The sequence below is a fragment of the Takifugu rubripes genome, unplaced genomic scaffold, assembly GCF_901000725.2.
Source record: "Takifugu rubripes unplaced genomic scaffold, fTakRub1.2, whole genome shotgun sequence".
Classification (NCBI taxonomy): domain Eukaryota; kingdom Metazoa; phylum Chordata; class Actinopteri; order Tetraodontiformes; family Tetraodontidae; genus Takifugu; species Takifugu rubripes.
In genome coordinates this window covers 82189-107172 of record NW_021821650.1, presented here as the reverse complement: position 1 = coordinate 107172, position 24984 = coordinate 82189, and the positions used below count along the sequence as shown (strand labels likewise).

Here is a 24984-nt window from a genome sequence, read left to right as displayed (position 1 = left end):
GAGTAACACATTTGGCTCTGTGCTTCTTATAAATAGCACTGTGTATCTGAGGACACGGCACAAAGGGGGGGCAGGCAGCAGCCAGGCCCTCTGTAGTCAGAGGGAATTCATAAATCGGGGGCTTTATAGCGTGAATGGAGCCTCTAAGCACACGCTGTCATGGAACAACCCGTGTTGTGCAAAGTTGTGGATGTTGTCATCTGTCCCGATCCCTGAGGTGCTGTTAGCGAGTGTTACGTAAGCGCTCCTGATGAAAGTTCCAGCTTTTCTCTTTCCTGGCATCTTAATGCACATCTGCACAACCCATGATTACTGTATGAATCTGCATTAGCGACGTCCCGTCCGTACCTCGGTGCATGCTGCACAATGATGCGTAAACCCTGAAACACTGATAGCATTAAGCTAAAAGGGTCTGAGGGGGGTGTCGGGCCTGAACAGGTTAAAATGGACGTTATTTTGTCTACCACGTTGACAGAATCACAACAAAAACCACTGACAAATTCAGTGGTTATCCTGACATTCAGTGGTTATTGCTGATGTCATGAGCTAGCATCCAATCTCGGCACGAGCTTGTGATTTTAGCTTTAGATATTGTGTATTTATTGATTTTTCACTCATTGGGTGGTACGTTCCACTCCACCCCTGCAGACACTGCTGCAGTTCGTGAGGAGGTGGTAGTTAAAATCTCTCATATCTCTCCTTGGGGAGGTTCTGTCATGGGAAAGAGTGCTGACCAACTGCTCTGGGTGTGGAGAAGGCAGCTGCAGACGGACAGACGGACAGACGTCCGACTGCCATCCTGTCTAAAAATGTCCCTCATCTTCAGCAGGAAGGAAGTCATTTTGAGGGCACCAGAGGAGTGTGTTGCTGTGATAGTTGCACAACATAGCCATGAGGGAATGTTTTGTTTTAGCCTTTTAAGGCCATTAGCAGTGCCATCGGGGTGCCCGTTTGGTGTTTAGCTGATAAATAGCACGACCGCTATCAGACCTAGCTGGTGGGTGGGCAGAGCCATCTTTAGCAGCCCAGAACTGTGTTTTGACCCGAGTCTTCAAAGTTGAAACACTTCTCTTTAATATTTCATATTCCTAAAGGCTGGGTGGAATAACGAGGAGTTATTCCCACCGTGTTTGAATCACTTACTGTTTCTCGGCCTTCTCTCGGTCATCCAGGAAGAAAAGGGCCGTGACCAGGAAAAACATGCCCCCAGGACGATGATGAAGGGGCAGAGCATCAGGGCATAGCCCAAACTGAGGAAGCGCCACAGCGTTGATGTCGTGTAGTTCTCCTGAAGGCCGTCTGAGATCTATATCGGACACAAAAACACATCAACAAACTGAGAAAATCCTGTGATGGAGCTTCCCCACAGAAGCAGGAGGGATTTCAGGCCCCCACTAACACTGCGTGTGTGCACGTGGAGCCGAGGAGAACAGCAGCTGGCGTCTGTGGGTGTAAAACGACCATTGGTGCCATGAGGCAGCACCTACAGCAGCTCATGATGCGGTGGAGGATGCTGACGCTAGCTTTCAGCAGATTGCGTGGATCCGCGGGGGCTGAGAGGGGGCTGGGTGCTCTGGCAGGAGCCCATTGATTACGTGTGAGTGTCAGCAGAAGGAGGCCGAGCTGCTGACAGTGGGAATACAGTATTCCTACACATGTGCGCATCCAGAGGAAGGTGGGCTAGCAAACGGACCGTCAGACCGTGCATCTCGGTCAGAAAGGCTCACCTAAAAGCAGCTCGGCTAATTAGCTCGGCTAATTACCCAGTGAGAGGCATTTCTCCCAAGAGTGGTGAGAGCCGCTGCTGACATTCCCTCACCACCCACTCTGCCTGCAGCCCTGTCCGGGGGGGGGGGGTCCTGCTCATTTTAATCTTGCGGGGAAGAACATGCCTCTTATCTATGGTGTATCTTTATTTAAACGTTTTATGGGCAGTTTGGTGTTAATGTAGGAGAGGAGTCCTCATGTGGGGAGGGGCCTCAGGTTTGATCCTCTCCATACATTGAGGGGGGGGGAGTCCATTACGCATGTGTCAGAGGATGGTAGTGGGGCACCAGCCAAGGTGGAGGAGGATCCTGGATCAAGGGCAGGACGGTTTCTGATGCACCGCTGTGGCGGGGAGCGATCGAAGGTCAACGGCCCCCGTGGTTGCACAACAATAATCACCTATGTCATTTTCCCTCTGCGCTATTTTAAAATCGGGTTTCTGAACTTGTGAGGGAATTCGTGCCAGGGTGTTTGGGCCACTTTGCCCGCGCTCAGCGTGCGTCATGGAGCCGTCACACCGGAGCGCTAAACCTCAACTCAGAAACGCTCAGCATTCTGACGCTGCTCTGGTTGGGCCTGGCGGACTGTTCCAGGCTGTCAGTCAGAGAAAAGTCAAGAGTCCGGCGGTGATCGTGTGCATGAAAAAGGAGATAAAAGAGTGTTTCAATGCAGCCGGACAGACAGACAGACAGACGGCTGCTCCCGCCTCCAGCCGCAGTACCACCTTATTAGCTTCAGTTTGATTTGATAGTCAAAGACTTGGCCTTTCTTCCGATGACCCGGGTTACAAACCAAAGAAATGTAGCATCAACACTCGTGCTGTGTCCACAGTCAACACAAGCATTTAAATTACAATTTACAGGACTTGATTTGACATTGCTGCACCAGGAAGAGAGCCCAAAGGTTCAAATTTACCACCATGTCTGTGGGCGCAGTGCATCAAAGAGAGCTGGAGTTAAATCTACCGATGGAGAAACGGCAGAAATGGTCCTCTGTGTGGAATGAAAAGAATTCGGACCATCTGAGGTGGATCGTGTTTCACACTCCATTGAATAGTGAGCAGTGTTTGCACACTGGCCTCATTGATGCTGTTCTTTGGATGACTGCGTCCACTTTGGAAGGAGTGTGTGTGTGTGTGTGTGTTGGGGGTTGTGGCAGTGACCTTGAAATGCCCAGGGAGACCCCCCTACCCCCCCCCCCCCCCCCCCCCCCCCCCCCCCCGGTCCGTCTCCTAACCAATCAAACGCAACTCCTGCTGCCTCCCGGAGAGATTTACTGGTAAGAGGTGACAGCCTGAAGAGCAGGGGGTGAAATCACAAATGTGCTCATCAGCCCTCCGGAGACGTGTGCTAAGAGCACGTTGCACGTGGCCCACTTAAGGTGAGAGCCAAACCAGCAGCTGTGGTCATCCTGCACATGAGTGAGGCACTTAAAGAACCAATTAGAGCAACAACCGTTGGCGTGCGTCGCGTTAGCCTCTTCGTTCATGACAAGAAGGCGTGTCGGGGCCGCGTGAGCTGCTTACCAGGCCGATCAGGTAGGGGCTCCCTGCGTCGCCCAGGAGATGAGAGGTGAAGCTCTGAAAGGCCACCGCCGTCGCTCTCCGCGTGGGGATCACCACAAACTGCGGAGGAGACGGTTGAAGGTTAATGACCCTGACGTGTCAGGCTGCTAGTTCTGAGAGAACGGCAGCGATGTTCTGGCTCCATCCTCCCATCCCAGTCACACTGGATCATACTGGTCCACGTCAGAGGAAGGAATCCCCCTCCGCCGGTTCACACTATGAATCGATGTTAGTTATCAGTTACACCCAAACTGCTCCCACAACGGCAGGCGAGCCGCGCGCCCACAGCCCGATGGCGGTTCCAGTATATTTGGCTGCAGGAATTTCCAGTGACCTAGCGGATAAATATAGGCTGTGGTACGTACCATTAAAATATCCGCCGTTATGGCCCAGTTCAGGAAGAGCAGCGTCTCTCCTATGAAGATGCAAACCTAAATGAGAGGAGAAAGAAATGTGACGGAGAAAAGTCAGATATTTCTCCTGCGTGTGGGAAAACGCGGCGCTCCGGTGGCTGTGGTTTAAAAACATGTCATTATGCTGTGGCCCAATTATACGTGGAATCACAGGCCTTCATTTTGGTCCCATTGGGCCGAGCGTTTAGCTCCAAAACAGCAGCCTGATAAGGGTTAACTATTCTTCTCAACACACGCAATGTGGAACGCCGCATCCTAACTTTAGATGCCGCCGCAGCGAATCAGAACCCAGGTTCTGAGCCAGGCTTCTTCTGACACAAGGGCTGGCAGCAAATGGCGTTGCTATTTAACCGCCGCCTTTTAAAAAGCCTGAGAATGACCTGGTTGCTAGGGGCAACCTTGTGCCGGTGCTGGCGCAGTTGTTTCCTGCTGGGGAATAACCCCGCCGTCGGAATGCGCGCGCTCTGCCCCGTACACGCCAACAGACACCGTTTCTAAGCAGGACAGGATTATTTACCCGTTGAGGAGACAACAGCTGCACGGGGTCAGCGGGACGGACGGAGCGACACCGATGACAACAGCGTCTAATGTGGCTCGTCTGTCAGCACTTCACCCCGAAACAGGAGACGCGCGCCAGCGACGGCGCCGCACCACTCAAACCCGCTCAGGAAAGCGGCGGACGAGGCCAGCTCACGCACGTATGGCCCGGACCGTTGACGCCATCCATGCTTTGCCCCCTTTCGTGTAAACAACTATTTCACTATTTGGCTTCAAATCTGACCGGGACGATTGATGGCTAAAATCCTCTTTTGGCCCAGTAGAGTCGGAGGCCAGGCGTTCCCAAGGTCAGGAAAGTGACCGTGGATGGGAAACTATTTTCGCCTTTTCCAGTTTTTGCTGGCCCCGCTGGCCTGAGGAAGGTGGTTTCTTTGTCCGCGATAAGAGCGCGGCCTGCCTCAGCGGGTCGGAGGGACCTGCAGAGGTTATTGCGATCTCACCCTTCCTGTTCACAGGACCATTAGCCACACTAAAGTATTTTCCAAAGACGGCCCCAGATGGGATGTGAGCAGCAGCTAGCTGCCGCAGCTCCCGCGAGGCCGTCTCAGGGTTAGCCTGTAATTAAAGCAGAGCAGGAGAACAACACCTCAGCCCTCTGGCCTGGATCTCATCCTTCAACATTAACCTGAGGGAACCACACTGTCCACCCTCGTCTTACTGCTCTACACGGTTCCTTTTTAATTGTTAAATCTGTAGAAGGCGTCTCAGGTCATTCCATCCCTCCCATTTCCGTTGACTCCACACCGCCACCATCCCTGACACCAAAGGGACTCTTACGTAAGCTCCTACGATGCTCTTCTTGGCCACCACGAAGATGAGGCAGATGAACGATGGCCGATCCGAGCATGCTGACGGCACACACCAGCGGGTCGGCGCGCTCTGTCTTCTGGCGGCACAGACGCGTGGTGGCGGCCCCTATGACCACGCCCAGAAGACCCGTCACGCAGGTGATGGCGGCCGAAGATGAGGCTGGGAAAGAGTGGAGCCTGAGCTTTGAGAGGAACCACTCTAAAGACATGAACACAGCCAGCAGCCCTGGCTAACGTCGGCTAGCGTCGGCTCACCTGTCCGTGCTGCTGCAGATCTCCTTGGTGCAGGCCTCTGCAAGTCTTTTGGACCATCTGAGCTCTGGTCAGGTACAGAGGAATCCACATGCCAAACGCACCCGTGGCAAAAGACACCGCCGCCGACGCACAGCGAGGAGAACACGTAGCTGCGGCTGACGGAACAGGTTTTTACACAAACAGAGCTGTCATTATCCCGACTTCTAAAGAGGCGAATGATGGAACTTCAGCCTTCTGTGAGAGGACCAGACCTGAGAGACCTTCTGCCAGGACTGGACAGCCAGCTAAGATGGAGATATATGAGCAAACACTAACACCTTTATGGAAAAATAATGCCATTTAATGCTTTCAGTGCCGTCAAGGTGGTGGCTGATGGAAAATGAGCACAGCTAAATGTCAAAGAGATAAATATGTGGCTGCCCTCGTAAAGTCCTGCCCAGAAAGCCACAGTGGTGGAGCAACTATATGGAGTTCAAGGGTTTCTTTTTAAAGAAAGGTGACCCACAGCGTCTTATGAAAACAGACCGACAGTGTCGTCGATAGTAGCCCGGTGCGGCCTGTGTTGACATTCCATGCCTCAATTAATGGCTACACTAAAAGGAAACTTAACGTCATCCAAGCTAAATGTAGGCTGAGCTTGTGATGCCCCCCGCCATAAGAAACAAGACGGATTCTCTGAAGCTCGACTGGCGGGAGGTCTTACTTCTTGGCCAGTGCCTTCATGTCACAGAACAGAAGTGCGGCTCTTGATGAGTCCTCCAACCTGGTCGGCGCTTCCTCTCTTTGGCTCAGGCACAAAAGACCAGGATCAGCGTTCTGCAGTGATCCCTAAAAACGGAGACACCTACAGGCGACACAAACACTGGTGAGACCCTCACTAATGGACTTGCAGTGGGACAACGGGTCTACTGGGGGGTGTTCTACAGTCCAGATGAGTCTAGGTGGAAGTGGTGCTCTCAGCTCTTGTAAGGATTCCCCTGACTCAACGGCTCTTTCCTGGTTTCGATGGATCAGCCGGCTCCCTCTTATCATAAACAGCAGGAAGTTCGTGGAGCGTTTTGGGCAAAAACAAGAGGATGAGCCGTGGCGTTCTTTGGCTTTAGCGCAACGCCACGGCCGGAAGCTGTTTCATGTGTCTGGCAATTGTTTTCCTCTGCGTGCCACGCCGGTGATGAATATGTTTGTCATAATGTCGGGAGCAGCCTGACCGCTCCGTGTCATGAAAACTCCTGTTTCCTCAGAGCCAGGAACCACGGGAGGTGCTGAGAGGACGGCTGAATGTCGGACACCAATAGGAGTGGTGGGGGACATAATGGTGTTTTAAAGCTGACCCCGAGGTCTCCAGTCTGGTGGACCCTGCTGGAATGCCGTATAGGAGGCTACCTTCCAGGCTTTGTCAGCGCTGCTCGTTGTTGTCGCACTAAAAAGACAACCGTCATTTGTGCGCCTGATTTAGGGCTGGTGTCTGCGCGGTCGGTAACTGTGTGCCGACTGTGTAGCTGCCATAAATAGGCAGGACAAAGCTTTCATCAGAGTTTTATCCAAACGGAGCACCGGCTCGCTTGCTGCTGGAGCTGGTTGTGTTAACGTACACACTCTTTCTTTATGCGATCCAGCCTATTAGTTTAAAACATTCATTTTCCCTTCGTTCCTGGTTTGCCTGCATTGAGAGTGTCTTCATGTGCTACACCTGTGTCCTATCATGAGTCCCAGCCTGTGTCCTCTTATCTCTCCTCTTTGCTGCCGTCCTCTTTATCAGTGTTGTGTTACTTATTTATTCTTTACAGCCTCTCTGGCTTGCTTCCTTGTTCTTTATCAGTGAAAACGAATCTTGGCACAACTGCTACATTGTCTTTCTGGATCAGACACTGAAGACAGGACAGATGAGTGGAGTGATGATAACTTATCACGTCTCTGGGGACGGCAGCCTTTGATCCTGCTGGCTGCGCCTCTGGCTCCACTGCTGGTTGTCCCTGTTGTAGCTGCCTGACTAATTATGTTTTCACTCAAGTTTGATGTTAAAGTTTTACAATCATGAGCTGGAGGCCTGGCCTGCTGCTCTGACCTTTCGTGCTCTGCTGGGTCACGTCACTACGTTATCACAGTCTAAGGGCTGCAGGGCCCCTGAGAACCCCCTGAGAACCCTCTAAGAACCCCCTGAGCAACCCTCTAAGAACCCCCTGAGAACCCTCTAAGAACCCCCTGAGAACCGTCTGAGAACCCCCTGAGAACCCCTCTGAGAACCCCCTGAGAACCCCCTGAGAACCCCCTGAGAACCCCCTGAGAACCCTCTAAGAACCCCCCTGAGAACCCTCTGAGAACCCCCTGAGAACCCTCTGAGAACCCCCTGAGAATCCTCTGAGAACCCCCTGAGAACCCCCTGAGAACCCTCTGAGAACCCTCTGAGAACCCCTGAGAATCCTCTGAGAACCCCCTGAGAACCCTCTGAGAACCCCTGAGAACCCCCTGAGAACCCCCTGAGAACCCTCTGAGTCCAGACCGGGCCTCAGGCCTCCCCCCAACATGTCCTGCAGGAGGCTCTCTGTGTTCAAGCGTGTGTTCATGTAGGAACGATGAAGAAGATTGATGATGATCTTACCCTCAACGCCCAGTGCCAGTCACCTGCAGCCACCTTGGCGCTTGAGCCCAGGATGTAACCCAGCCCACTGCAGGGAGAGAGAGTCATGTCAGCAACAACACACACATCCACCGGGACCACCAGGCACACACACACACACACACACACACACACACTGGGCGGTCGTGTCATTAAGGCTGTGTTGAGTGTTTGGACTGTGGTTCTGTTGGGCTAATGAGCCTCAGCTGGTTGGTGGGTGGGTGATTTATGAATTGATTCATGAAATGTCGGGCGTGTTTTGCTGATCCATCTGAAGTCAAGATCAGATCAGATCAGATCAGATCAGATCAGATCAGATCAGATCAGACTGCTCCAATGCTGAGATAAGCCACTGTTGAGGGATCAGCATTCCACGGTACAAGAGGATTAGGGAGGCTTTGAAGGCCAGATGACTGATAGTTAAGTGTGTGATCGCTATCTTTAACATGCTGTGTCCCCAGATGAAGATGTTCTTTCATTATTTTACGCTCCGACTTGTGTCGGTTTCTGCTTTCAGAGCATTTGTGAGTATTTTCCAGCTCTGAAAGGTCAACGCCTCAGACGTTTGGTCCGTTCCAGCTCCGTCTGGTTTGAAGCAGGAGTTCATCGATAACTAAACATTCTGGACGCCTTCAAGCGCTTTGTCTGCATTTGTTCGACGTCAGATTTCCCCAGAAAATGGATCCTCGATTCACCAGAGCTGATGACGGGTACGGCGGCGTCCTAGAAACACGTCGACCGGTTTTACAGAAACACGCCGCTGACACATCTGAGCAGATGAAGGAGGAAGGAAGAACAGTCGACGTTTGTGATTCATCCCCCCAAAATAACAGTGTGACCGGGGGCAGGCTGCTATGATCCTCCCAGGGAGTGACCTGCAGCCACCGTGGACGCCACCGCTGGACGCCACCGCTGGACGCCAACGCTTCTAAACGTGAAACACGCGAGATCACATCAAACGCCAGCATCACTCAGAACTCTGTGTGTGTCGCCAAGGTTAACAACTAATGGGCCGGGGCCATCTATTTCCTCCGACTGCTGACTTACTCTTGAGGTCACTTCCTGGAAACGGGGTCACAACAACCAGGCCCCAGACAAACATGTTGTTGGACAGCACTTTAACTGGGCCCAGCCTTTCACCTCCTATTGTCTGCTGCTGTGAGTTTATTGGGACGCAAACATCTTAGCAGCTCATAACTGCTCGCCCTTTCTGGGCCTCCCCGTGCAGCGGCACCAGAAACAGCCCCGATCCCCACAAACGGAGGCGTTCCCCTGCAGTTTGCTGTGCAGCAGCACCTTCATATCGCTGCACGCTCTTGTTTACTCCTCGCTGTATGTAATGAAATGACCCTCGAGTGGATCCAAAAGCAGATTATTTTTTATTACTAGGCTTTGTTTGTTTTCTCCCTCTGGCCCTTTTGCTGATTGAATGAGCTGAAAAGTCTGGAGATTTGGGCTTAATAACGCCTCCCACCCTCACACCCCCACGCCACATCTCTTCCTTCTATCTACCCCCACAATAGAGGGAGCCTGGACTCCTGAAGCCTGAACCAGGGCTGCATTGTCTTCATGTGAAGTGAAACAGGAATAATAATGAGAGAGTCCCACCTTCCCAGAGGAATGGCCAGGTAGAAGATGGAGAGCATGGTGGTGCGGCTGTTATTGGTGAAGAGGTCTCCTATGATGGTGGGAGAGATGGAGGAGTAGCTGGACTCTCCGATGCCCACCAGTCCTCTGGAGAGCACAAACAGCCAATAATACTGCAGACAGCAAAAGGAAGCACAGAGCGTCAGACAACTCCAGTCTGAACGGCCATTTCAGACATTTTTCAGACATTTACAGACATTTACCAATCCTTGACTGGAGGTTTTGGGGACATTTATTGGCTTAAGAAGAGATCTAAAAAGACTGAATACAGGTGCAGTGATCGATTGGAACGGACAGTCGTAGCCGTTCTCTCATGACTGTCCTGCTGCTTTGGCTGAATTCTCTATTTAATTAGACATTTTCCATGGGAGTTATAACGAGCTGCTGAGGGAAAAGACTCCTTATATTTAACCTTAAATAGGAGCACGCATGCTGATGCAGGCAGATGTGTAGGCAGATGGAACTTCAGCTGTTACCCTGGCAACTACCACGAGACCCAACACGCGCGTTACACAAACACGCACTCTAGATGAATCAAAACTGCACGCACTCGCAGAATTTGCTTCTACGATGATGGATTACTTACAACTTCTTGTTGACAACTTCTATATTAGCTCCTATTTACAGCATCATTTTATCATCACCCAGTGATTTCTCTTCAGGCATAACGACAAAACACCATCAATGGCTGCTGTGTGTGTGGTGTGAGGACCTAACAGGTGATATTCGTGCCAGTATGAGGTCAGAAGTGTAGCGCCCTCCCTTCATGATCATTTCAATGCTTCTAAAACACCTGTGAGCATCCTAAATGTGTAATGATGAGAGTCAGTTTCATAACCATTTTCATCCACGTCAGTCCTTCCCTGGCTCACGCATCGTGGCGCCGTTATGTAAGAGACGCCTTCTCGGTCCTCCGCACTGGATCGTGGCCTCCGAGGCATCCGTCAGAGGGACGAAGCTCAGGGTTTGAGCTTGGCCATTAGCAGCCTAGCAGTGACAGCCGCTCAGGCCAGTGGCTGCCTTGTTTGTGGCTCCGCTAGCAGAGGAGCCTTCAGAGGAGCCGCCACTCCGTGCACACAGCGCACGAGGCCGTGCTGCTGCTGCAGAGCTGCATACGTGACCAGGCGCCTTCGGTTTGGATTTGGACTCTCTTGGTGGACGTTAAGACGATTGTGTAATAAGGTCTGCCTTCACGCCCGCACACCTACCAGCACAGAGACGCTCCTAAGCTGTTTGTTCTGGCTGGGACACCCCTCCCCAACATGACCACCGCAAGAATAATAGCATTGTTTAACGTGCAGGGGGCTTTGGCGGCGATCGAATCCAGATGTCACCATCAAAAGGGAACTGAAAGAACAGAGTCTTATCTGCCAGCCTGTTGTAATGGAGACACGTCTGAAGCTCAGGCTTTCATTCGGCTTCAGCAGATGGAAAGGGAGAAGCACAAAGGCAGAGTGGGTGTCCGCCTCAACGAGCGAATCATTTCATCTCGACGGCTTTAACTTCAGGCACGTCTCCTTCACTCGGGCTGTTCCTGTCCTACCTCTTTGCCGATGAAGGAGCTGGACAGAGTGACGATTGACCAGAAGAAGATGCCGCAGCTCAGGATGACCTTTCTGTTGAAGCGGTTCGCCCAGGTAACCGAAGATGGGCGCTGCCACCATGAAGCTGCCAGATGAAGACTGTGGAGAAAAGGAGAGAGCGGGAGAGCTGTTACTGAGCCATCCTGACAACATATTTGTGTATCTTTATTATCACAGTCCATCAAAGCCTTCAGCCAGAATGACTGGAGGACATCAATCTGCCAGGAACCTGTGAAGGGCTGCCAGAGGACGCTTCTACTCCAGCGAATCCACCAGCTATTACCTTCCCATTATGGCTCACCTACATTAGTGCAAGACCCCTGGCAGAGCGGGTCTAGCAGACAACCCTGCCTCAGAGAACGCTGAGGCAGGCCTGTGTGCAGACCTGCAGAGGGAGCGACATGTGACCGACTCAAACCACATGTCACTCAATCCATATGTAGGAGAAGAAGCTGGAGTCCATGAATAATTCCTCCAACCCATCCCAGTAAAGCCCAGTAAACGTGTTCCTGTGATCGACAGACGGGAATATTTAAAGAGACGTTTGCCCAGGAGAAAGGTTAGCGGGGCTTCGCCTGACGGCCACGGGGGGGTCGCCTGGGGGGGGGGGGGCAGGATGAAGGCTTTGGACATGGCAGCAACATGAGAACGCAAAAGAGGAGGGAGAGATGGAGGGAGGGAGAGAGGGAGAGAGACGGGGGAGAGATGGAGAGAGAGGGGGGAGAGATGAGGGAGGGGGAGGGGGAGAGATGGAGAGAGTGAGAGAAGAGAGAGGGAGAGAGGGGAGGGAGAGGGAGAGAGGGAGGGGGAGAGAGAGGGGGAGAGAGGTAGAGAGAGGGAGAGAGGGGGGTACATGGAGGGAGAGATGGAGAGAGGGAGAAGAGATGAGAGGGGGGGAGACATGGAGAGAGAGGAGGGAGAGAGAGGAAGGGGAGGGAGGGAGGTAGAGGAGACGAGAGATGGAGAGAGAGAGAGCGAGAGGAGAGAGAGGGGGAGAGAGGGAGGGGGAGAGAGAGGGAGAGGATGAGATGAGGAGGGAGAGATGAGAGGGAGGGGGAGACATGGAGGGAGAGGAGGGCAGGAGGGAGGGAGGAGGAGAGAGAGATGATGGAGGGAGGAGAGACGGGGGGAGAGATGGAGAGAAAGGGGGAGAGAGAGGGGGAGAGAGAGGGGGGACAGGGCGAGAGAGAGGAGGAGAGAAAGAGGGGGAGAGAGAGTGGGGGAGGAGGAGAGAGAGGAGGAGAGAGAGGAGGAGAGAGGGGGTGTTTATATAAGCCATCGGTGTAATGCAGCTGCTCAATTCCAATGAAAAAAGAGAAAATAATCAGATTATTGCATAAATATAGTTTTGAACAGGAGGTATTAAAGTATAAAAACCAGAGTGCTGATGAGGTCAGTTCCTGAGTGAGTCTCGTTAATAGGTTTCACCTAAACTTCCTGTTACGGTAACGGAGCGAGGATCTGCTGGATCCTCCCACAGTGGGAAAAGGTGAGATAAAGGCTGACAGGAGAGTGTGGCCACATCCTCCTGAAACAGTGATGTAGACACCTGTTATTATCTACTGGGTGGCTCTAATTGATGCTGATGAAGGCTCGGTGCGGGTCTGGCCCGCTCTCAGCACGCGCACGTGCTCATGCATGACGGCTGTAGAGGAGATAGCGGAGGGAGAGGCCCAATCTCCCGGCAGCAGCTGCCTTCAATGGAGGCAGGACGCCTTGACTCACACACCACCTAGCTTGATATCAGAAATAGCTGCGCAACATTAGCAGGACCACCAACTCTCTGCCTGTCTTGTTAAGTGTAATTCTGTGATTTGACGATAAGCGCCACCATTTTAGGGTCTCATTAACACCTCTGCAGCGCGAGCACGCGGGAGCGAAGTCGGGTCGTAGCAGATGTGTCTCAGCACATTTACCCACAATTCACTGAGCTCCCTTCTGAGCAGGTGAATGAGAAAAGATATACAACAACACTGCCGACAGGAAATGAGCTTAGGCACCTGCTGTAATCTGCTAAAACTGGAAAAAGATACTTTCTCTCGTTCAAAGAGATTACAGGGGAGTGTCTATTAATAGTAGGCTGTTTATTTATGAGGTAAAAACTCTCTTTATCTCCTTATCTAATCAGATTCAGATCCCAGTGCTTTAAACATCAACATTCGAAAGTTTCCAGGAAAAAAACAGGTACAAATTTAAACACTGATAACTTCTTTTCACATAGTTAGTTACATGGTTCATGTAATTAATCCAGTGTTGACAGACAGTGGAACTAATCTGTATTACATAAGACACATGCTGCTACTAAGAGCAGATATCCAGATATCACATGGCTCTTTTTAACCTCACAAAACCTCTCTGGCTCCAAAAAAGGGGGAGATTCAGTGATCGCAGTGTTCTCTTGTCACTCTGATTTAATGAGCGCTGAGCAAAATGGATCAAAATGAAGACTGGGAGCGGAGGGGTTCCTCACAAGTATGCCAAACCCATTTTAGATGAAAACTAAAGTAAAATCAAGTGGGTCGTTAAAAACAAGGCTGGATGAACCCATGATCGTGGACAAAAGAAGCTCCTGTAACATTTATATTCGCCCGGAAGCTTTTAAGCTACACGTGCTAATTTAGCCTTCCTGCGTCGGTGACCCCGGTCACCTGTACACGGGAGTTTGACCTTCTCCTCAGGTGGTTTCCTCTCTGTGGTGACACTGAATTGATCGTTTATCCTCTTTACAGTTTATCCTCTAACGTCATTGGATCCGTGGAATTCCCAGCATATTTCTAACAGAATAGATAACAACGTGCACACTCACAAAGCAAACACTGAATGACAAAGCCAGTCACGCAAATGGTCCAGGTAGGCGCGTTAAACCGGTTCTGATGTTTTTAAATATTTCTCCACAGCCTCTCATTCACCAAATTACACCAATTACCACAGTCGTGGTGCATTCCACATGGAGACGTGGGAACGCTCCAGCCTCCGGGCCACCGAAACGGCACGTTCGGATCGTCACACTCGATAAAATGAGCCGTGGTTCTGAGTGTTCGGCTGCTTCCCTTGATCATGCAGCTCTGCTTCTGCCTCCCTTTAAAGCAGTTTGGACTTTCAACATGAGACGTGCTTCGGGCTCCAGCTCTACGGGAAGGCAGCGCCACGGCGATCTGTCCTGACTGGAGCTCAACCTTCACAAACCCCAGCAGAAACAGCTGCGTTCACCTCTTTTCTCGCCTCTTTTCTCGCCAGCTCACGGTTACCTGGAACCTTCGAGGTTCCCACATTCCTGTTGGCTTCCTGCTGCCGGCTGTGGTGGAGGTTTTCTCTTGAAGACAGTCGTGATTCATGTATATCAACACCCACAACAGGTTAAACAGCAACTAATGACACAGAAATATGTAAACCAGCTGCTGTTAAATTCCTCAGAAGCATCTTCATGGTTTCTGAGAATGAGATAACAGGTTATCTCTGTTCTGCCTCTTTGTTTACGCTATATTACTGCGAACCATCATCCACGTGCCGACACCTCCACGGAATCTTTATTCCACTGAACAAGAAAACAAGTTTTTCGTAACGCTGGTCAGTAGAAAAGGGGTAAAAAGGCAGCTGCTGCGCTCTTTTCCACCATATTCTGATGGAACGAGAACAGACTGCAGAGCAAACACGCGCACCACATCCAGAAGGTGGAATAAGGAAACCGAATCTGGCTGTGAATCCCAAACCAGTGCGTCGTCGGCTCCTTTGTTGTGTTTTCAGGTGCGCAGCTCTTTCCGCTCCAGGATTAATGGGCTGCCTGTGTGAGGCGTGACACATAACTGCGTGATGAGATGATCACCAGATCAGAAAAGTCAACCCAGACATCCTCATTCTTGACGTCCCTTCCTCCTGCTCCCAAAACCTACTGCATTCCTCGCGTCTCCGATACCCACAAGCTCTGGGGTGAGAAGGCTGCCAGTGTTGGATTACTGGCGTGATGAATGCCTCATGCTGCTGGGAAACACCGCCACAGCTCCCTGCTTCGCCTCTCTGGCGCAGGAACCGCCATCAAGCGCTACCCAACGCCAGCAACAAGCCCTTTGATTTCACTGGGTCCTGGGAGAGTCGATAGCCTGGCGGCAGCTGCGGCCCGTCTCTCTATTACCTGCTGCAGCAGCGAGCTGCATCTGGGGGGAATTACACGCTACTACAAATACCAGGCCGTCTGGCCGGAGCGCAGCGGAGCCCATCTTTAGCACATTACCAGGGCCGTATTATCCACAAACACAGATGGTTAGAATGAGGAAAGGCGCCTGCTTCTGTGCGAGATGTGCAGCCGATAGCACGCCATCGCCGCCTCTCCTTCGCTCTCTCTCCCTCTCTGGGCCGACGGCACCTGAATAGATGCAGCGGAGCTCCAGACAACAAGGTGAAGAGCCCTTTCTGGTCGGCCATTTTCCCTTTTGCGGTAACTATGACAACTTCGTGCCACCTCCACGCACAAAACTAGCATTACAATCCCAACCGCTTTCAGCATCACCGCACGTCCTGCCACACTTCTGGCAGCTCCAATGGCAGCAGCTTCCTGTGAGGTCCTCCAGTCAAACTGGTTGTATTTTCACCTGGCTTCAGTGAATCCTGAGGCGTCGCTCAGCTTCACCTACCTCCTTCATTTCACTCTCTTTGTTTTGGAGTCCCAGAACCTCTTTCAGCCAGTTAACAATGTTTTGTCTTTCTTTTTTTAGCTTGGAAGAGAGGAGCAACGTTCTAGGACACGGAATCAAATACGTTCTTTTTTCTGTTAGAGTAGAGAAACTAGAACAAGGTGATGAAATGATCCAATTTCACCCCGCTGCGGTAGTTTGATGTTGGGGGTGAGGGGCAGTAAAACAGACGAGTAAAGAGGAGAACAGAGGCTGAGGGATGCTGGGTAATTGTTGCTCATCACAAATTCTACTGGCTTTGTTGATATGAGTGAGGAGAAGGATATGAGGTGCCAATCATCGCTCAGCAGCTGCCCTCCTCTGAGACGTGGCCTATAAAAAAGCCTGAAATGGAGAAGCATGCGCGCGTGCGTGCACACACACACACACGCACACACACACACACACACACACACACACACACACACACAGTGAGCGATGTCATCAGGTCAGTGTTCTATTCTGGTCCCAGCAGCAGGAGGGTAGGATGAACGTTATTTGGTTTGGGGAATCAAAAGCGGAGCAGACTCACAGCAGTGCTGCACAGACCAGGGAGGAAGCCACCAGTGTCCCCCCCGTCCCCCCTGTCCACCTGTCCCCCATCCTCACTGTCTCTTCAAACTCCTGTAAGGTGCCAATGGGAGTGAGAGACACTAAGAGAGCAAGAGCTGCCACCAAACCACTGGGGGAGGGAGGGAGGGAGGGACGGACAGACAGACAGACAGACTGACTGACTGACTGACTGACTGACTGACTGACTGACTGACTGGCTGACTGACTGGCTGACTGACTGACTGACTGACTGACTGACTGACTGACTGACTGGCTGACTGGCTGACTGACTGACTGACTGACTGGCTGACTGGCTGACTGACTGACTGACTGAGGAGGGGGAGAGACAGAACAGGAGCAGCTGTGAGGGTCCGGACAGCTGATCAAGCACTCGGGGTGGATCGACTGTCCGGGAGGTGCAGGGCGCCACGGCTCCACAGAGGGAGGCGTTGATTGACAGCAGCCATGGAGCTGCAGCACGCCACCACGCGCACCTGAGGACCAGCCAACAACATCCCAGCCTCCTGTTTTACAGCGCTCCAGCTCCACGTCTCGCCCAGCACCTGTGGCCCCATTCCTCCCAGCTCTGATACCCAGTCTGGAGCACTGGGGGGCGTGTGTGTGGGTGCATGTGTGTGTGTGGGTGTCATGTTTCGGAGAAGGTGGGCAGACACGCTGAGCGGGGTACAGACAGGCTGCGAGCTGTTTTCAGCGCCGGCTCCTTATTAAGCCGCTGAGCCTCCATACATCAGCCTGACGCCCCGATAACTCTGAATTATGGGCTGGAGTAGAAGAATGCAGCTTCAGTTTGCAGTTTCTGCTGCTTCCACTGCTTCACGCCTGTTGCAGCGCACGTAATTCACGGACATGTAGCCAATTTAGGTGTGCACGACAGCCGACCTGCTGCCCCAGCGGGATGCTCCAGAGGGGCTGCTCCACATTTAACCACAGCTCCTTCTCAATAATCCCAACCAGAGGTTTTTTTCTCCTTTTTTCTCCAACATTTAGCAGAATCTTTTCTCTGATTTCAGTCCACGTCCCCTCCAACCAAAGGTAACACCATCCAGCCCCCCCCCCCCCCCCCCCCCCACCCTTTCCATTAACCTTCTGTGCCCTCAGGTAGGTTCCTTTTCAGTCGCTGCACTTAGTTGGAGCCTGGGGGGAGTTTGTCATGTCCAGGTGGGAGCAGAGTGTGACAGGTGTGCTGAGCTCAGGTGAGACCAGCAGCCCCCCCCCCGTCCCTGATCGACACCTGTGATTTCCACGTGCATGTTTGTGGAGAGAGCTCCTCACATTTAATGCACTCACAGATGACAGCCTCCTTGGTGGCGTTCTGGGATGTCAGGGTGGCTCGTGAGCAGTGACAGAGAAGAAACCTCGGCTGCACAAGTTTGTGCTTCCAGGAGGATCAGCGCTGCCAGGACAGAAGCAGGCCCGGATGCACGCACACGCAGGTGCCCATAGAGGCCGGGATTGTTCCCCCCAGAGACAGGCGCAGCAGGCTGGTGGGGCGGCTCCAGAAACACATACGCGCACGTTGTAAACACATCCGAAACCTGAGAGAGGCTCTCGCAGCACCGCCATTACGTCAGCCTGCTAACCTCCGTTCACACCTCAGCTCCCTGTGTGCGTCCGCCCTCTCATGGCCTCCAGGCTGGACACCCAGCATTCCTCAGGCTGGTGTGACTCCGGGGCCAACAGCTCCAGGACACCGACGGGCCGAGAGAGACCGGTCAAACCAACTAGTTCTGCTGTTAACCTGATCAGCTGGGATCAGCTGCACAGGGCGGCTCACACACACACACACACCCGTCATCTCAAACAGTGTGTGTGTGTGTGTGTCCACGCACAGCCACGTTGCAACACTGGAGGTATTTCTGTCGCCTGTGTACGACCCAGCTGGGCTAAAGTGGGGCTGCGAGCATCGAGCCAGGGTGGGAAACACTGGGCTGTGTTCCCCCCCCCCCCCACACACACACACAAACCCGCCTGCGCTCCCTCAATGGCACGTTGTGTGTCGGTGTGTTGCTGCAGACAAGAGAGGCTCCTGTGCAAGGTATCTCCCTAAGAGCTGAATTCACTGGGGTGGAGCAGGAAGCCCGGCCCTGAGCGCCACTGCTGCCAGGCTGTGGGTGCGTGCACGCTCTCGGGAGGACCGCCGCCTGCCTCCTGACGGCTCTTCCTCTCTGTGACCCGCTGCTGTTGCCCCTGTGAGGAGGTGAGGCTCTCTCACCTGTTTGCAGCAGCCCGATCCCGCTGTCCGTTACTCCGTAATGCCGCTGGATGTCTTGAACAACACCTGCAAACACAGAGAGAGGGAGATGTTGAACAGGTTCCTCCTGGATCACAGTCCTTCAGGATCATTAGGAGATCTGATCTGGGGATCCCATCTAAGGCCATCATTCACTAACGTCCTGGCAGGGAGGGAAGTGCTCTCTGGCTCCAACACAGCGTTGAACGCCAACAGAAGTGAAAATGGGCAACACAAATAAACAAATAAACAACGCCGAAACCCGTCTCCCACTGGTTCCTGTCTAAGACGCTCTGCAGAGCCACGTCGCCATAGTAACCACAGTAACCGGTGTGAGGTCACATGAACCTACAGCAGTAGCATAACTTTAGCCGCCTGTATGTGAGGGTGCCGCCTGTATGTGAGGGTGCCGCCTGTATGTGAGGGAGACGCCAAGATCTGATCTGCTCCCATGGCAGAACCTCACACTGGACCCATGATTCCAGGGTCCTCTTAAAGTGCGCGGCACCTGCTGCGTGACAGAGGTGTAAAACAGGGCTGTGCAGAGCAGCCTGCTCAGGCTGGGTCGGCCTGACCTGAGCCTTGGACCTGAGCCCTGGACCTGAGCCCTGGACCTGAGCCCTGGACCTGAGTCCTGGACCTGAGTCCTGGACCTGAGATCTGACCTGAGCCTTTATAGGTCAGATTTTAGTGCACTAAAACACTTAAAACCATGAAAACCACATTCAAAAACAAACATGTAACAAAAGGACTCATTTGGACTGGAAAGGAGTTTCATCAGGCCAGGACAGAGACATGGAGATGGACAGAGACATGGACAGAGACAGACAGAGACGCAGCGTGACAGTGCACCTCACAGGCAGGTGCACGTCAACCTGCAGAGACATACGTGGAATTCCTGTCACCTGAGTCCAAGCACCTGCTCTCATGCTGACGCTACGACAGCATTCCTGTCCCACGCCTCCGTTGTGGTTCCTGATGCTGCAGCTTCAGGGTTCCCACCTGAAGCCCAGGAAGGTCTTCAGCGGTCTGGAATGTTCCGGCTCACACCCAGAACCTTTGACACTCCACAGAATCGTTTTATGGGAGGAGCTGATCAGGTCAGACCTCAATGGAGCCAACGCAGGCGAAGGACGGAACATAAGATGGACGGAAAAAATCAACACGTCTGGCCTCTCAAGCATTCCACTACAGCATAGCACACACACACACACACACACACACACACTAATGTAAATGGCCTTGTCAGGAGCCCTGAGTGTGACTGTAACGTTGCCCCTCTGTCAGGGTTGTCAAACAGCGATGGTGGTGTTTAACAGGGTCCTGAACAACCGCAGCTGTACCCTAATTATCCTGGAAGGACTCCTTCACATTACACACACACACACACACACACACACACACACACTCAGCCTGCTGGGAGGGGGATTCCTATGCCAGATGGTGGAGCGTCCCTCCTGGACAGAGCCTGTATTTGTGCGAGCCACACCCGTCTACAGTTACCAGACAATTAATAAAGGTAGACTTGGCAAAATGTAAATAAAACGGCAGCGAAAGATTAGAAAAGCAGAGCGGCACAAACCATCGGATCGCGCTGCAGCAGCTGTGCGAGGAAATCCTGCTGCAGTGTACTAAGAACACTGGCTGCGTGAGGCCGCTGTCCTGCGTGTGGACGTTGTGTCCAAGCGTGGCTGTTTATTTTACTGGGTTCATGTGCACTGATCTGTGTAATGAAGTGTGTTAATCTGTGGGGGATTACAGAGAGCAGCAGCTCTTTGTTTGTGTAACAGCCTATCACAACTATCATCTTTACTCTGCTCGATGCCTTTCAAACTCGGCCGTCTTTCATATTTGAGCCTTATTGGACTCTTCAAAAATGTCTGTCATGATAAGGTATCACCGTCCTCCCCCGGGCTGGCAGCTGTTGCTGCTAATGCTAACGCTAATGATGCTGCTGCTGCTGCTGCTGCTGCTGCTGCAGAGGCACTAAAGGAGATAAAGGTCAAGCACCCACAAAGGAACTCAGCCTTTGCCCAATAGTGGCGCCTGCGCGCTGGCTGAGCCGCCACGCCGATAGTTCCCATTCGAGCGGCGTTTCGGCTCATTCGTCTCCATCAAGTGATCCACGAGGAGGCTCATCCATGAACCTGCAGGGGTCTGTGCTCATCTGGGCATGATGTCAGGCAGGAGACGTCACAAGAATGTGGATGATCCTGACAGCACCATCAACAACAATGCACACTCCCTCTGACACACACACATATGCACACACACTCACACACACCACTGTACACTCCCTGAGTTTGTACTAACAAACCACGATGAACAAGTTTGGAGGAGCTGTTGACTGTTGTGCACTAATGCTGCTTTTGTTACCCATCCAGTCCGAGGTGACTTCACATGGGTAATGTTGTCATGGAGACAGACATTAGTGTGTTAGCTCACACTCACAGGCTCCTTCCATTTCATATGTTGTGAGTCAGTGCACGAGGCTCCTGAACCTTGCTTCTGCTTTCTAAATACAGAGTGTGTGTGTGTGTGTATGTGTAAGGGGGGGATGGGGGGGGGGGGGGCTGCGGTGAAGGTGCTTTTAATTTGAACCTATTTTAACCTACCACTATTTCAAGGTGTCCTGAGAGGAAGTGACTAAGGCCACAGTTGCAGATGTAAATGTTGCTCTCACAGCTTCAACGCCACACAACGGCGGCGGCGGCGGCTGTTCGACCTGGGACAGTCGGGCTGTGTTTGCACGGCCATCGCGCTGCTTGTGTGACCACCTCCCCACCCTACGACACACGGCAACGACGCTAGCGCCCACACGTCCACGCTCAAGACGACAGACCTCGTCCTAAATCCCCATCGACGCTGCTTCTATTTCTGCTGTGGAGAACTAGGCTGAAAGACTGATCCAGTTCAGGGGAGAGAGCGGCCCGGAGGAGACAGGAGCCGTGATGAGTAAAAAATGGGGCCAGCTGAATTTAAAGCACATGTTTTCATTGTTGATCCATCAGCCCCTCCTCTGGTTTCAGCCCATGGTTGTGCGTGCGTGCGTGCGTTGGAGCTGGTGGGAGCGTGAGGAGCAGCGGTGAACCGCTCTGCTGATGCGGCCAGATCCTTCTCCGTTCCTGGAACGGGGTCGTCCCTTTTCCTCTGAAGCCGTATAAACAGTCTGCGTGTGAACGATGGGCTGACGGGCCCAACGGAGGAGGAGAAAAGTGTGTTTCTTCCTTCTCATTGTGTTTGGGCCTGGACGTGTGTGACAGCAGAGGCCAGTCACGCCGCCGAGCGCCTCAGACTGCAGCGAGGAGAAAGCTGACCACAAATATGCCCGACTGTGGCCGGCGGGCTCCCGGCCGGCTGCTCTCCTCCCTTGCCGTGTGGCCGCAGTGGGAGGAGGAGTGATTTTTTTTTTCCATTCCACTTCCTTTCCCTGCCGCGCCGAAAGGAAACGTGCTGCAGATGTCTGGGAAACAGCACGGGAGGGCTCCGGAGCTCGGAGACGGGTTAGGGTTAGGGAAAACCCGGGAGACCGGGGCTGTTCCCGATCCTGTCGGGAAGTTCGGGTCCAGATAATCCACACAATTTCAACCGGGATCCGCAGTTAACGCCATTCCGGACACGACTGGTCTGATAGTCGCATGTTTTGCTTGACTTTAATGAGGTTTGAGGGTTCTTCAGCAGCAACACTAATTAGTGGAGATGATTTAATCAGTTACCTCCTAACCTGGAGGAGGCCCAAACATCCTTTTAGGCATTTAAACATCATTTTTCCAACATGCCAGATAAGAACTGCACAACTGCACAACATCCCAGCCCATCCAATAATCCTACATTTGTTCGCAGATTTGAGCTGAACGTTTGTCAGCGGTGATTCTGATATAATGAGATTAAAACCATCCCGGCCGTCGGTGCGTGAGGATGAATACGTTACAGCAGCACTCTAGAACTTCTAACAGCTTTCTAATCTTCCAAATGTGTGACCTGCGAAGCAAACGCGAGGCAGCAGGTTTGATTCATGAGGCTTTTTTGTTTTATTCAAGCCTAATTTTCTCTCCCTAATCAAAAGCCTGAAGGGCGGCGGTGCATTAGGTCCAGCCGGAGGCTGCTAAATATTTGATGGCGGTAGACAAGAAGCATTGTGAAGCATGGCGGGAGCAGACTCAACCTATAGCTCATCAATAATACAGGCCAGGCTTGTTCGTGTGAGACGGTGCTTTAGACGTGCTGGGCCCGAGGCAGTCGGGCTCAGCGAAGCTATTTGTGCTGCGATGAGACCGTCCGGGGCTTCTCCAGCACGTGCTTCTGGTTCACGCCGCCACCTCTCAGCAATAACAACCAGCTGAGCTCCAGCTCGCTCCAGGACGCCGAGGAACCTGCGTGGGATCCTCTGACGCCGAGCTCCGACCTCTGAAAACTGGCAGGAAAATGGCCCACGGAGGTCAAAAACCCAACGTTGGGACACACAAACAACATTATTCTCGTCTTTAACTATGAAACGGGAGGATGATCCGGCGGGAACGCGTCACCGTCAGTAATCTGGGTGCTTATTTTACATAACAGCAGTAAGGATTATGGCCATCATGCTGCGCTCGCTTCTAAATGACCTTTTATCTCCTCTCTCGCTTCATTGCCGTGGTTTGACAGGAATCTGCTGTGAGCGGCATTAAAACTTCACGCTGAGGGACAAACTGACTGTCATAATCTTGCAATCGAACGAGACTTCTGTAATTAGCACGTTTAATGACCGAAATACTGCCGCTTGAGCACTTTACGCCGCCGCGAACGCGGCGCTGTTTGGTAAACTGGGCCTGACAGCCGACTCGTCCACATCCGCCTCAGTCTCTCAGCGCGAGCTGTAAAGCATGAAGACAAGATGTCCGCAGGCTGTCAAAGCGTCTGTCCGGACCCCGGCGCTGCTTCGTGAAGAGACAGCGTGCCAAATACCCACGAGGCACCGCGAGAAGAGAAGTGCTGGAGATTTCTTTTTACTCATTTTCAGCTCAATTTAGCAGCAGTAGCGCAGCCACAGGCTGCAGAGTGAGGCTCCACTAAAGGCTTCAGGGTCCGTCTCCATCATTAGCCTCACCATTATTATCAGCTGGAGTAGAAGTACCGTCCACACCGTGAGCTACGCCTCAACGCATCTGCTCGTTAATGACAAACGGCTCCTAAACATGCTTTTGTTTCCATCTACAGAGGTCTTCCCTTATCCAGCACCGCTCCGGCTACAGCAGGTGTGCAGAAATGCCTGTTGCCACGGTGACACACCAGCTAAAGGCAGGACACTTCCGAGAAATATCCAACTCATTCAATAGAATCTGCAAACAGTCTCATTGATTTCATAAACCTGTAAAAATGAAGTCAGACATGAGAAAATTGGCTCCTTGATCAGTGACGTATGCTGCTAAACGTGTTTTACATGACTTAAATGCTTAGGCTAGCGGGTTAAGGGCATTATTTCTTCAGTGTGGGAACGCTTGGGAACATGTCTGGTATTGTTTCTGAGCCACTTTGTCCACATACCATCCATTCATCAAAAGACAGCTGAGCTCACTGACTACAGCAGCCTCCGGTCTTAAACACACGTTTAAAAACGCGCATGAAGCGTAAAACCCTGATTGACAACACGAGTCCGGCTGAAGCTACGGCAAGAATAAGCCCCAGCCGCCCCGTTCAGTCCAGTGGTGTCACGGATACACATGTGCAATCAACTTGGAGTCAGGCTTGAAGTGGCGAGCGGCTGGCAGCAAATAAATGTGAACACGGATCAGTAAACGCGCTGAAGAGGCAGAAGAATGCTGGGATCAACCAGCAAAGGCGTCGCGGTGGAGCCGACCATTGTGGTGCAGGGCAGAAACACGGAACGCCAGATCGTGTGATCGCCCGCCTGGTTTTAATAGCGCGGCCCGAAATAGGCCGTTTATTGTGCGCCCCACAAGTCACACAGACGAATGAGGCAGAACTAATTGAAAAGAAAGCACTTAAACTGCTCAGTAAAATTGGAAATTAGTGGTTCCAATAAGGTTCTTAATTTAGAGAAACATCTGGGAACAACTGAAGATCTACGATAAAAGGGGTGTCCAGAGGTTGCCTTTCTTTGTTTTTGGCCTTTCCTCATGTGCTGACACACAGATCTGACGACAGACCGTGTGAGGAGGCCCGCAGACCCACTGGATCCTGGTCAGACCCAGACTGGGCTCACAAAGGCCTCCAGCACCCCCCAGCTGAGCTCTGCACCTTACAGTACCACAGCGGAGGGAGCCTGCAGGAGCTGGGAGCTAATATGGCTGCCTGAGGCCGC

At 52.4% G+C, this 24984-nt stretch overlaps 1 pseudogene; it reads right to left on the bottom strand.

The window, feature by feature from the left end:
- Positions 1–1135: 1135 nt before the first annotated feature.
- LOC115246520 (protein spinster homolog 2-like) overlaps positions 1136–24984 on the bottom strand; it is a 28555-nt pseudogene continuing 4706 nt past the window's right edge.